The sequence below is a fragment of the Nicotiana tomentosiformis genome, chromosome 4 (assembly GCF_000390325.3).
Source record: "Nicotiana tomentosiformis chromosome 4, ASM39032v3, whole genome shotgun sequence".
Taxonomy (NCBI): domain Eukaryota; kingdom Viridiplantae; phylum Streptophyta; class Magnoliopsida; order Solanales; family Solanaceae; genus Nicotiana; species Nicotiana tomentosiformis.
Window position 1 is genome coordinate 114,267,929 of NC_090815.1, and position 13,180 is coordinate 114,281,108.

At 39.9% G+C, this 13,180-nt stretch overlaps 1 long non-coding RNA gene across 4 annotated transcripts; it reads left to right on the top strand.

Moving 5' to 3' along the window:
- The first annotated feature begins 8,127 nt into the window (after window positions 1-8,127).
- Window positions 8,128-11,874, top strand: LOC104114884 (uncharacterized). Of its 4 annotated transcripts, none has more exons than XR_690489.4 (5): window positions 8,128-8,242; window positions 8,343-8,656; window positions 8,822-8,887; window positions 9,496-11,341; window positions 11,657-11,874. It is a non-coding gene; the product is annotated as an uncharacterized lncRNA (long non-coding RNA). The 4 variants fall into 4 exon arrangements; XR_690490.3 differs by lacking the exon at window positions 8,128-8,242 and having other exon boundaries at window positions 8,249-8,656; window positions 9,496-10,169; window positions 11,148-11,341; XR_690491.4 differs by lacking the exon at window positions 8,128-8,242 and having other exon boundaries at window positions 8,249-8,656; window positions 9,496-9,590; window positions 10,110-11,341.
- Window positions 11,875-13,180: the final 1,306 nt, after the last annotated feature.

The window sequence follows — 13,180 nt, forward strand, 5'->3', positions numbered from 1 at the left end:
AGATGGACTTGCTGGCTTCAGAGAAGGAAGCTGCAAAGGCAGAGCTGGTATCAGTCGAGAACCAACTTCGGGTGGAAAAGGATAAAGCCGATAAGTGGTCTCGGCTAAATGATGATATCCGAGCACAGCTGAACTCGGCCGTCACGGAGTGAGATGCTCTCAGAAAAGAATATGCGGCATTAAGTTCCAAATTGAATACAACATCTGCTGATGCCGAGGATGTGGTGGCCCAGTACAACGCGATGTGGAGGCAACCGAGACCCGCTTAAAGACGAAGACTGAATACACAAAGCGGCTATCCCGGAGAGAGACCCTCAAAGAGATCCATGCCTGAGGTTTTGACCTATCGGACGAGATTGAAGAAGCTAGGAGGCTCGAGGCCAAGGTAAAGGAGCTCTACGAGCCTAAGGGTCTCGAAGGCTCTGAGGGTTCCGACGGCTCTGAGGATTGCGATTGTTCTGGCAATGAGTCTGGCCTCGGCGAAGGCCAGGCGTAGATGCCTTAGTATTTTTCCAATTTATCTTTCCGTATGTATTTTTTTTTTGTTTATTTTGAGGTCGTTCTATCGGGTCTTTGTAAATATATTTTGGAATATATATGAAAAAATTCCCTTTCTTTTCCAACGTCTTCTTGCAATTTCTATTTGTGTATTGTTTTTGATGCCTTAACATAAAATCAGATGTAGTTATGGGCATTCATTTTTTAGAGGTTCGAATGAAGCCCTACTTCGATGCAACTTTGTTTGCTTGTGGCTTCGAACCCTTGGTGAGCCGGAGGTTTTCAAGATGCTTAAGTGTTTTTAGACAATGTTTTTGTCGAGGGTCACCTTTTAGTAGGTTTTGAATTTTCATAAGGGCCTTACTTTTTGGTTACAGACTTCAGACGTCTCCGATCCATTTTTAGGGTGTTCGTAGCCTTTTATATTTGGGCATCGCCTAATAGGTTTGGTGCCTTCGAAATTCGGTAGCCTGGGTCATTTAAATTTTCATCGGGCCACAATCCCCGAGTAGGGGTAGCCCATGGTCTTGATAGTCCCTGAGTAGGGGTAGCCCGTAGCCTTTTAGGATCCGGGATCAAAGAAGCAAAAATGCGTAGTAACAAAGTGTAAGGGAAGTGGAAATTTCTTTCATTTCCTAGTATGCAAGGTACACGATCGAAAGCGCATAAAAACTTGTGCCTTGGCTAGAGTGGACTATGTGGTCACGGTTGATATGACCGTTTGTCCCTTACAATGAATCCTAACCACCAAGCCTTAGCTTTTAGCACATAAATAAATTTTCATTTTCCCTTGCTAAAGACCCTAATCCGAGGATAATTGCCCCGAGTATTCGAGGTCGAACTCGTGACGGCTCAGATACTTTTGGTCTGAAGAAAATAATCATTGACTATGGTCTGAAACCAGTCTTCAAATCTAAGTTAACACATTTTATATTGCCTCATTAAAAATATTGTCAAAAAACTACTTCGAGACAAAACCGACTCAAGGGAAAAAGAGTGTAACACGCCCTTTCAGACTTAATAGCCACATCTATCCATGCTCGATTACCTGCATACGTTAGCATGATTTATAACATGATTAAAAAGTAATTGAGTTCGTACCTTAGCAGTAGTACCGCTTTAAGTGTGTCACGTTCCTGTTGTTCGGTAGTTCTATGTCATTTCCTACTTTGAGTTTATACGAATCTTTGTCGGTTATTCTGACAACTCGATATGGTCCTTCTCAGTTTGGTCCCATCTTCCTTTCGTTCGGGTTCCTGGTGTAATATTACTTTCCTCAACACCAAGTCCCTGACTTAAAAGTAATGGAGGCTGGTTCTTTGGTTGTAATACCTTTCTATTCGTTATTTCTAGGCGGCCAACCGGACCAGGGTGTCCTCCTGCCTTTCATCCAATAGTTCCAGGCTCATTATCATGGCCTCTCCGTTTGGCTCTTCGGTCGCATACTGGAACCTGAGGCTCGGCTCTCCTACCTCGACTGGTATTAAGGCTTCGGCTCTGTAGACCAAGGAAAACGGGGTAACCCCGATGCTAGATTTGGAAGTTGTACGGTATTCCCACAGGACTTCGAGCAAGATCTCCTTCCATTTCCCTTTCACACCGGTCAACCTCTTTTTCAAGTTTTAAAGTATGGTCTTGTTTGTTGATTCTACCTACTCGTTCTCACTAGGGTGATAAGGCGTTGATAGTATCTTCTTGATCTTGTGATCTTCGAAAACTTTATTCACCTTGATGCCGACGAATTGCTTTGCATTGTCGCAAACGATCTCGGCCGATATCCCAAATCGACATATTATGTGGTCCCATATGAAGTCAATGACTTCTTTCTCCCGGAACTTTTCAAATGCTTGAGCCTCGACCCATTTGAAAAAATAATCGGTCATAACTAGTATGAATTGAACTTTACCGGGTGCCCATGGCAGGGGACCGACGATGTCCATTCCCCACTTCATAAATGGCCACGGGGACAAAACCGAGTGGAGCATTTCTCCCGGTTAATGGATCATAGGGGCGTGCCTCTGTCAATCACCATAGTTCCATACGAAGTCCTTCGCATCTTTTTCCATTTTGGTCCAGTAATAGCCGGCCTTAATTAGTATTCTAATCAAAGATTCTGCCCCCGAATTCTTCCCACAAGTGCCTTCATGAACTTCTCTCATGGCGTAGTCGGTCTCTCCCGGTCCCAAGCATCGGGCTAGCAGGCTGTTGAAGGTTCTCCTGAACAATGCTCCTTTGACCAAGCTAAATCTGGCAGCCTTGGTATGCAAGGCTCTCGACTCTTTGGGATCCGAAGGCAATTTTACGGTCTTCAAGTAGTTTATGTATTTGTTCATATAATGCTAAGGTAAACTTGTTGAGTTTACTTCAGCGTGGCCTTCTTCTATCACTGACTTCATTAGTTGCATTATTGTCCCAAACCAAACTTGTCAGCATCGACCGACGATCCCAAGTTAGCTAGTGCATCGGCTTCATTGTTCTGATCTCGAGGTATGTGTTGTAGGGTCCATTCCCTCAATTGATGCAGGGTTACCTGCAATTTGTCCAAGTTCCTTCGCATTCGTTCTTCATTTACTTGGAACGTCTCCTTAACTTGAATTACCACAAGGAGGAAGTCGCACTTACCTTCAATCACCTCGGCCCCAAGGCTTTTATCCAATTCTAGACCTGCAATCATGGCCTCATACTCGGCCTCATTGTTAGTTAATTTCACCATTTTAATAGATTTCCTAATTACGTTTCTCATAGGAAGTTTCAATACGATACCGAGCCCGGACCCTTTTGCCTTCGAGGCACCGTCCGTGAAAAGGGCTCAAATTCCTAAAGTGATCCCCGAGTTTAACAGTAATTCCCTTTCGACTTCGGGTATTAAGGCCGACGTAATCTGTAAAAATCTGAGATTTTACGGTAGTTCAGAGTCGATACTTGATATCATACCCTTTAATTTCCACTGCCCATTTGGCCAACCGGTCCGAGATCTTGGGCTTGTGCATGATATTCCTTAGTGGGTAAGAGGTAACGACACATATGGGGTAGCATTGAAAGTATGGCTTTAGCTTCCTGGAGACGCTTAGCAAAGTGAGCGCCAACTTTTCCAGGTGAGGATACCTTGATTTGACGTCGCCTAGAGTTATACTGACATAGTAAATAGGGAATTGTGTACCTTCTTCCTCTAGAACTAAGACTCCACTTACCGCCACCTCGGAAACCGCCAAGTAGAGGTACATTTGTTCGTTTACCTTCGGAGTGTGAAATAGGGGCGAACTTAATAAGTACCGTTTGAGTTCTTCCAGAGCTTGTTGGCATTCTGGGGTCCAGGAAAAGTTATTCTTCTTCTTTAACTGTGAGAAGAATTGATGGCTTTGTCTGAGGACCTCGAGTTGAACCAGCCTAGGGAAGCTATACACCTGGTCAGACTTTGAACGGACTTGACGTTGTCCACCATTGTGATGTCCTCTATGGATTTGATTTTGTCAGGGTTGATCTCGATCCCTCGATTGGATACCATGAACCCGAGTAATTTTCTCGATCCGACCCGAATGCGCACTTCTCTGAATTCAGCTGCATATTGTATTTATTCAGTATGTCGAAGGTCTCCTAAAAATGTTTGAAATGGTCCTCTGCTCGCAGGAATTTGACTAACATATCGTCAATATAAACTTCCATTGATTTTCCTATTTGTTCTTCAAACATCCGATTTACTAGGCATTGATAGGTGGAACTAACGTTCTTTAACCCAAACAGAATTACATTATAGTAGTAGGTGCTAAATTTAGTGATGAAAGAAGTCTTTTCCTAATCGCCCGGGTCCATACGAATTTGGTTATACCCAGAATAAGCATTGAGAAAGCTTAGTATCCCATGCCCAACCGTTGTATCGATCATCCGATCGATGTTATGCATAGGGAAAGAATCCTTAGGGCATGCCTTGTTTAGATCTTTGTAATCTACACACATTCTTAGCTTATTCCCTTTATTAGGCACTACCACTATGTTAGCTAACCAGTCCGGGTATTTAACTTCCCGGATGGACCCTATTTTAAGGAGTTTGGATACCTCGTCCTTGATGAATATGTGCTTGACCTCGGACTATGGCCTCCTCTTCTGCTTAACCAGATGGAACTTTGTGTCCAAACTCAGCTTATGGGTGGTTATCTTCGGTGAGATCCCTGTCATATCAAGATAGGACCAAGTGAAACAATTTATGTTAACTTTAAGAAAATCAATGAGTTTTTTCCTGAGCTCAGGGGTTAACCTCGTGCTTAGGTATGTCTTTCGATCCGGTTGATGTTCGATTAATATGACTTGCTCTAACTCTTCAGCTGTCGATTTGGTGGCGTCAGTGTTATCAGGAGCTATGAACGATCTCGGAACTCCGTAATCATCCTTCTCATTTCCTTCTCGTTCCTATGATTCGGCCGAGACCGACATCAGTGATTGCTATTTAGTTTTTTCCTTTCTGTTCAGCTCTGTGTTCTTTGATGTCGAAACCGCGGGCACCTGGATTACCTTATCAAATGCGAGCATCTTCTTTGCGATCGGCTGCTCTTCGTAGACCGTCTTAACTCCTCTCGGTGTAGGTAATTTCAACACTTGGTGCAAGGTCAAAGGTACCACCCTCAACTTGTGAACCTACGGCCTTCCGAATAGAGCGTTATACCTCATATCCCCTTCGATCACGTAGAACTTTGTCTCTTGGATCGTCCCGGCGGTGTTCACCGGCAGGGTTATCTCCCCTTTAGTGGTTTCCCATGCCATGTTAAATACGTTCAACACCCAGAGCCGGCACTATTTGGTCATGTAACCCCAACTGCTCTATGACCCTTGATCTGATGATGTTGGCGAGCTACCTGGATCAATCAGCACACCTTTAACTCGATATTTAGTGAGAAGCACGGATATTACCAGTGCATCATTATGAGATTGTATGATGCCCTCGTCATCCTCGTCGTTGAACAAAATGGTTCCCTCGAGGATATAATCTCGGGTTCGTTTTCCCTTGTGATAGATACTTTAGTGTCCTTTATCATTGGCCTTTGGGGTTCATCAACCCCTCCGATGATCATGTTGATGACGTGCTGAGGCTCCTCTTGTTCGACCTGTTTGTTGGCATCCCTGTTCCTGAAGTGGTTTTTGGCTTGATCACTCAAAAATTCTCGGAGGTGCCTGTTTTTGAATAACCGGGCAACTTCTTCTCTCAATTATCGACAATCCTCAGTCCTGTGACTATGAGTGTCGTGATACTTACACATCAAGTTAGGATCTCTTTGGGTAGGGTCGGACTAAAATAGTCGGGGCTACTTGGTCTCTTTGATGCGCTCGATGGCTGACACGATGTTGGGAGCATCAACGTTGAAGTTATACTCTGATAACCTTGATGCTTTCCTACCCCCGAGCGGCTTGTCAAAACCATTTTTACTTATCAAACCTCAGCTACTGGGTCCTCGATCGCTTCTCTTCTCGTTCCTTATGGGGTGATACCCGGACCCATTTCCCCTCCGGTCCCCATTGTATGGTTGTTATCGATATCGGACCGGTCTTAACTCATGATCAACGGCTCTCTTAGATCTGTCATCGGCCCTGATGTGGTGCACATACCCAGAAGGAGCTCCGAGTTGGTCATCCTCAACCCTGATCTTTGACTGGTACCTGTTGTGGACATCGGCCCAGGTCACCGCCAGGTACTCTACCAAATTTTGTTTTAGCTGTTGAGAGGCCAAGGAACTTCGGGGGTTAAGCTCTTGAGTGAATGCCTGGATGGCCCAATCATCTGCAACCGGAGGCATATTCATATGTTCTATCTAGAAACTTGACACGAACTCCCTAAGCATCTCATTGTCTCTTTATTTAACCTTGAAAATGTCTGACTTTATGGTCTTGACTTTCATGGCCCCGACATGGGCCTTTACGAAAGCATCTGCTAGCATAACAAAAGAATCAATGGAATTCGGGGGTAAGTTGTGATACCATATTATTGCTCATTTGGAAAAAGTCTCCCTAAACTTCTTTAGTAACACCGACTCGATTTCATCGTCTTCCAAGTCGTTCCCCTTGATTGAGCACGTATAGAAGGTCACATGATCATTTGGATGTGTGGTTCCGTTATACTTAGGGATATCAGGCATACGAAATATCTTCGGGATCGACTTGGTGCAGCACTCGGAGGAAAAGGCTTCTAGATAAATTTCTTAGAATCCGGTCCTTTCAATATCGGGGGTATTGTTCCCGGGATTTGATCAACCCTGAAATTGTATGTTTTCACCTTTTTGTCATTAGCCTCAATTTTCTTCTCACCTGACTCCACCCCTTTCGTTAATGCTTCAAGCATTTTCATTATCTCGGGGTTGACCCCGGGCTCAGTTTCACCCGATCTCTCGATGATTTATTCGTTTCTTTGGGTGCTTTCCCGGGATTGTTCGGGCTCGACCCTACTGGGGGCGTGGCCTTGATTCTGTAGCTGCACTATTGTCGCCTGTTGAGCCTGCAATATTTTGAAGATTAGTCGTAGGCTTACCCCATCACCTTCGCCTTCTGGCGCTTCTCGAGCTATTGGTCGGGGTCCCCCGCGAACACTATTTTCGGGATCGGTTGGCAAATTAACGTCAATGGCCACCTGCGAGTTAGCATCGACGGGATCGGCCACTAAGACAACGTTGGGATCAGCAGGAGGCACCTCGTTGCTAGGCACCAAATTAATATTTTCGCCATGATGGCCAGACTCAGCGTCAACGTTCAAGTGAGCAGACTGAGAGTTCGATATTTTTGGGCTAACCTGAAATTAAATCTTTAAAGAACAAATCACCACTATTATCCTTAGCCCCACGGTGGGCGTCAAACTGTTTACCCTTAAATCGGGTAACAATTAATTTGTATGCGGTTTTAAGGATATGGTGATTGATTCAACACAAATAATTAGGAATGCTAGATAAATGAGTCAAAGACAAATTGAATGATCAAACCAGTCGTAATGTTATATTTTAGCCCGAACCTAGGTTGAACAGCAGTTTTGCCCTCAGTCGGACCCTTGGTTCGAACCCAATTGTGAATAAAGATCAAATAGTTAAGTAAGAATTTTTGCAATAGCTAGAAAGCAGAAAATAAATTTGTATTGCCTTGATTTGCGTGTTACAATGTGTCTCTCAAAAGAAAAAACTACCCTTTATATAGTAAGAGAGTTTCATCTCTAGTACAAGTCTAAAAAATGTTAAAATCTTCATTTATCGTTAATTACTGATCCGTAACCGACATCGAGCGAAATCCGCGCATGATATTCAGTCAGGTACGAATATCACGGCCCTTTTATCCGTCGTGCGTAACCGTTTATCGTGTTTTCTGAGGTTTTAGAACTCGTTCTGGGGACGGAGAGCGTTGCTTTATCATGCTCGGTGATGAACACATCATTCTTCTTTCATGGGTTTCGATACGAAAGGTTCCCGACCTCGATTTCAGTCTCAAGCATCCATGCCCTTCTTCCGTTTTCTTCACCGAAAAATCAGGGTACGCTTTATTCCCGATTTTACCCGTATACGGTGGTATCATTGTTACTACTATATGTAAATGTCCAAGGAGGACGAACTCGGCTGAACAATTGTACAAAAAACAATTTGTATTGTACTATAAATTTGGCCCAATCTCATTGGTATAGCTTTTGCCCACTTTTCTTGCTGACACGTATTGAATTGTTCTTCTTTTTGGAATGACACGTACTTATCTTTTCGGGTCATTTGCTTCCGTTCCTACTTCAATTGTTAGTTCTCCTTCTTCGATTTTTCTATGTCAATTGCATCTTCATCTCTCTTGCTATCTGTCTCATGTATCTCTCTCTTACTATTCTGGTTTTGTTTTAGAATTTTTCAATTTTGGCTCGAGTTTTGCTCTGGCGATGTTGTATTTCCGACTAACAGATAAGTGTTCATTCTTTAAGGATTTTCCGTCTTCTCCTCCAATTCCATAGACGATATTTATTGGTTGAGTCACTGCTAACTTTGGAATCTCTGATGGCTATTCTAGAATTATTTGCGCATTAAAGTTTATTCATAATTGAGTTTGCTCATGCATTTTCTGCTTTGAATATTATGTGTCAAATTTCTTGATTTTCTCCAGATTTCCTAAAAGGACGTTCTTAGAGAGGTTTTGAAGATCCGGGGGGGACTGTAATTGGGTATTACTTTTTCCCTTCTCTTTCATCCTTCGGGGCCCGATTGAAAAACAACTGAAATTACCAACTCTACTGCAGAATTTATTGCGTTTGCTCTTTTTTAAAATAAAAACAAAAATATTTTGAACATGCATGTACTCATTCATTATTTTTGTGTCAATTTCATAGCTCTCAGTAGAGATTAAGAAGTATTCGACGAGAATAGAGAAATACTCTGTGAACAAAATCCCAAAGGTCAGTAATGCATTTATGTCATGTCAATTATTACTTACGATCTATATTGAAGTTGGTCAATTATGACTTACTTTAGCTACTCAGTTTGGTCTAATTTTAAGTGCAACTGGTAAAAAAAGATGTAGATGGGCTTGTAGTAGGGGCAATAAGGTTGATGGAAGCCGAGGTGAGTAAGATAAAGAGTACATCACTTGATGCCATTAGTAAATTCCTGAAATTTTATGTTCACCGGGAGAGAGAATGTGTAACAAGTTTCAATTTAAAGAAACTTCTTTTTGATTATTTTATCTGCGCATTTGTGTGATAAACATGTAAGCATATGTCTGAAATTATAGTTCGAAGACTTGCCAACTGAAGCACTTCTGCTTTGATGATAACTGAACTAAGCTCTGGCCGCTTGTTTTAAGCTAATTATGATTTCACTGCTAAATTGTTGTAAATTAGGTTCATGCTAATAAAAGGGAAGAAAATAAACTTATCATTTTTGCGTCTAATATTTCTTAAATCTTTCCTTATGTTAGTAACTATATAGACATCTCAGTTCACATTGATTTGGACTATAATTTACAGCTTTAAAGCTTCATATTTGATGTTCATGTTGCTTACAGATGTACCTTTGGACCCAACACTCAGCAAATAGGAAAACGACATTGTGGCAAGTTATTCATATTTTACTTATTATAGAACAAAAGAGGAATAAAAGGTTTGCTTATTTTTTTCATCTTCACATGATCAATGACTTAATTCATCCAGTCTATTACCTGGAGTTTATCATTGACGTTTTCAATATTGCCATAGGTACTTACAATCAATTGTAGTTGGAGCTTCTATTACCGGACTACTTATATGATAAAATAATTCACTAGCACATTAAAAATCTGGCCCAAAGAAAAGAGAAGGAAAATGGCACTTCGCTAAGAGAATGTAATGAAGCTAAAATTATCTCTCTTTTCATGTTTCTAATTTGTGTCTATTTAATGTCTGCTAGGTCAGATTTTGTTGTTGAATCTCCTTTTATTTCACTTAATTGCTCCAATAGACCTAAGGCAGCCCATTTATATTCGATAAGTTTTGCTGGAATGCTTGATGAAGTGAATTGGATGAATCCAAGAAATTGAATTGCATTATGAGACCCTTTTGTTCCTTAGTAAATCATAATTTTCTTTCATTTATTTCTTTTTCTATTTATTTGTTTTATGAGCGTCCTCATTGGTACATATAGCCACTTATAACTGCTTCGGAAGAACCTGTGGGCAACCTGCTTAATGAATCTGCTCAAAAGGTAAACATTTTATTGAAATATGTTTTTATATCCCTATGATCTTTCTCTGGTATATTATCGGATATATGGTAAGCATTATTGTGGTTCTCCTCCTCTGATACAAGTGTCTGATGCAAATGTGCTTTGATCAATTGCTATAGACTATAATAAGGGTGAAAAGTGAATTAACTTTTAATTCAACAATCCTTCCTCATTGATAGTTTGAAGTAATTGTATAATCATGTGAAATGGCTAGGTGTTGATATTCGACAGATGGATTTATAGTACTAACACTTCATGATGAATGGCTAAGTGAATCTTGCAATTCTGTAGCTAGATTTTTGATAAGCTTGGTGTGACTAAAAGAGAGGATCAAGTTCTTTTAGAATAGATATTGGTTAGTAATAATCAAAATGTTCCTTCAAGGACATCCGATAAATTAACAATAAAAAAGAATATATTTTGGTTTTTCCAAAAAATCTGACCATTGTGACTTGATTAGTGTTCCTTTAGACGAATAATCCAAAATATTTTTTCATTTTAGATGAATTTTCACTTTTAATAGCTTATGTACCTGTGAGCCAGTTTCGCATGTGATTTGGATGCATTACTTCATATTGTAGGTATTCTTGATGAAAAAGAGAAAAAGAACAGTTAGGAAAGAATAATTAACCCAAAGTAGAATTAGACTGATTTAAAATTCTATCAATACGAAATACAGCATTCAGATTCTTTTGGGAGGAGTAAGTGCTTTTTGTGGTTTCAAGGGTATTCGTGGCTGATGTCCCACTACGAGTTTTGATTTTTGGAAACTGAATATTGCCATGTTTGACTTGGAGATATTCTTTTCGGATTAAAAGTTTGTCTTGAAGATAGGGTTATGATGCTCATTAACCTAACTCCGTTCCTAGGCTTAAAATCCTGTTGAGAAGATATACATAAATTTAATTTAGATTATATAATCTAAGGTTTAATGTCTATGTTTGACTTATTTATTAGCATATAGCAAAAAAGCCTAACTTTGTTGGGATGGAGAAGGAACAAGCACAATGAGAACTTTTAGCTTTCCTTGAGGCTGTTCAACCCAGTTTGATGGTTTTGTTTGAGAAGAGGAGAATGTTATTCAAGATTAAGTTTATGCAGTTGAGGGCCGGGGATGGTGATTCTGTCATACTATCATTGTTCTTTCTATTGTAAGTTATTAGTTTCTACCTGATGATATTCTTGCTATATTCCAATTTTTAGCTTCAAATATTCCTGAACAAAATTTTTATGGCACTTAGCATGAAGTTGCAAGCTACACTGTAAACTGGTATTTCACATAGGCAAAACATTACATGTATGTTGCGACTGTAAAAAGCATTTGTGATTCGACTCAACATGGACATAAAATAGACTTTCAACAAGCATATAAATACTTAAAAGTGTTGAACTTGAAACATGCTTAGCCTGTCATTAATTATTTAAAGAATACTAACATTTTATGTCCTCTTTTAAATGTTTTGCAGGAAAATGGACAGAGGGCTCGACTAACTGTCTTGAGTGCCAGATTAGAGTCATTGATGCATATGGTTTTGTGTTGTCCAAGTTAAATTGGACATAGCATGGTGTAATACTTTGGGTGCTTCATCTCTTTACCGCACATTCCCTCAAGAAAATCTCATGTTTCTAACGTTCCTTTGTTACTTTTCAACGTTCTTGTATGGGTTTGTCATATTTGGATTTACATGGTTTCTTCACTTTTTATTAAGTAAAAATAAAATGTATCAATATATTTCATATTTCATGGACCAATATGCCGGGCTAGTAAATTTAGTTTCGGTTTTATTGACGACCAAAGTAGTAAAAAATAAGGAAAACCCACAACTAAACTTGAGCCACTGAATTAGAAAGGGTATTATTAGATTTTCCTACAGAGATTTGACAATATAATTACTAAGAACCTTTCTAATTGGCAAAATTCAATGGACATAACCTACTTTGACAAATATCTATAACATGAGGTTAATTTATGTGGCATTTTTTGATTTATCATTCTATGTTCGGTTTTCGAACATAAGACTTTGACTAATTCAGATTCACATCGTATAACCCTCGTCAAAGAGAAAAAGTCTCGCTAAAAAGAAAATCGTTCTCTAGACTACTATAAAGTTTTTTTTTCATTTTCAAGTTTAGAACCTCATATCCTTGGTTAAAGATGATTTTTTTGTTTTATCCATCTCACTATATTTTTTGATATTCTCTAATTTTCTGGCATTTGCTTTTATTGAACTTGAGGTAACTAGGTGTAAACTTCAATGGAATCCTGTTCCATTATTTTAAGAAAACGCCACTCTAGTAAATGATTCAAATAGTTTTAAGTACAACAACAACAACCCAGTATAATTTCACTAGTGGGGTCTGGGGAGTGTAGTGTATACGCAGACCTTACCCTTATCCTGGAGTTGAGAGGTTGTTTCCGATAGACCCTCGACTTCCTCCCTCTAAGAACTACCCACCTTACTCTTGGGGTGACTCGAACTCACAACCTCTTTGTCGAGGGTGAAGTGTGTTCACGCAACCTCTTTTGTCCAAATAGTTTTAAGTAGCTAGCACAAATAGAGCTTAGGATTCGAAATGTAATAGGAGTAGACAATAAGCCAAAATTGTACACAGATTCTGAAAGGTTCGGTCAGTGGCTCAGCCACTATCCTCGAGACTCGAGCAATCTGTTTAAGCGAAGGCCAGTGAGATTTGAATATAAAAGGCAACAAAAAAGTAAGAATTAGCATTAGTCATTATCTTAACTTAGATGAATATTCATTTACGGTCTAAATATACCTATGTACTAAGAATACTCATTATCATACTATTGGATTGTCGATACCCTTACAGTCATATTTTGAGTTCAAATATACTTCTCATTCAAACGGAGGGACACATGTTATCGTCTTGTTGGCCAATTCTAAATATCTCTTAATCAATTAAAAAGACTCATTACACATATCCGAAAAGCAATTTTCTAAAGCAATTTTTATTTTTGTAAAAACTGA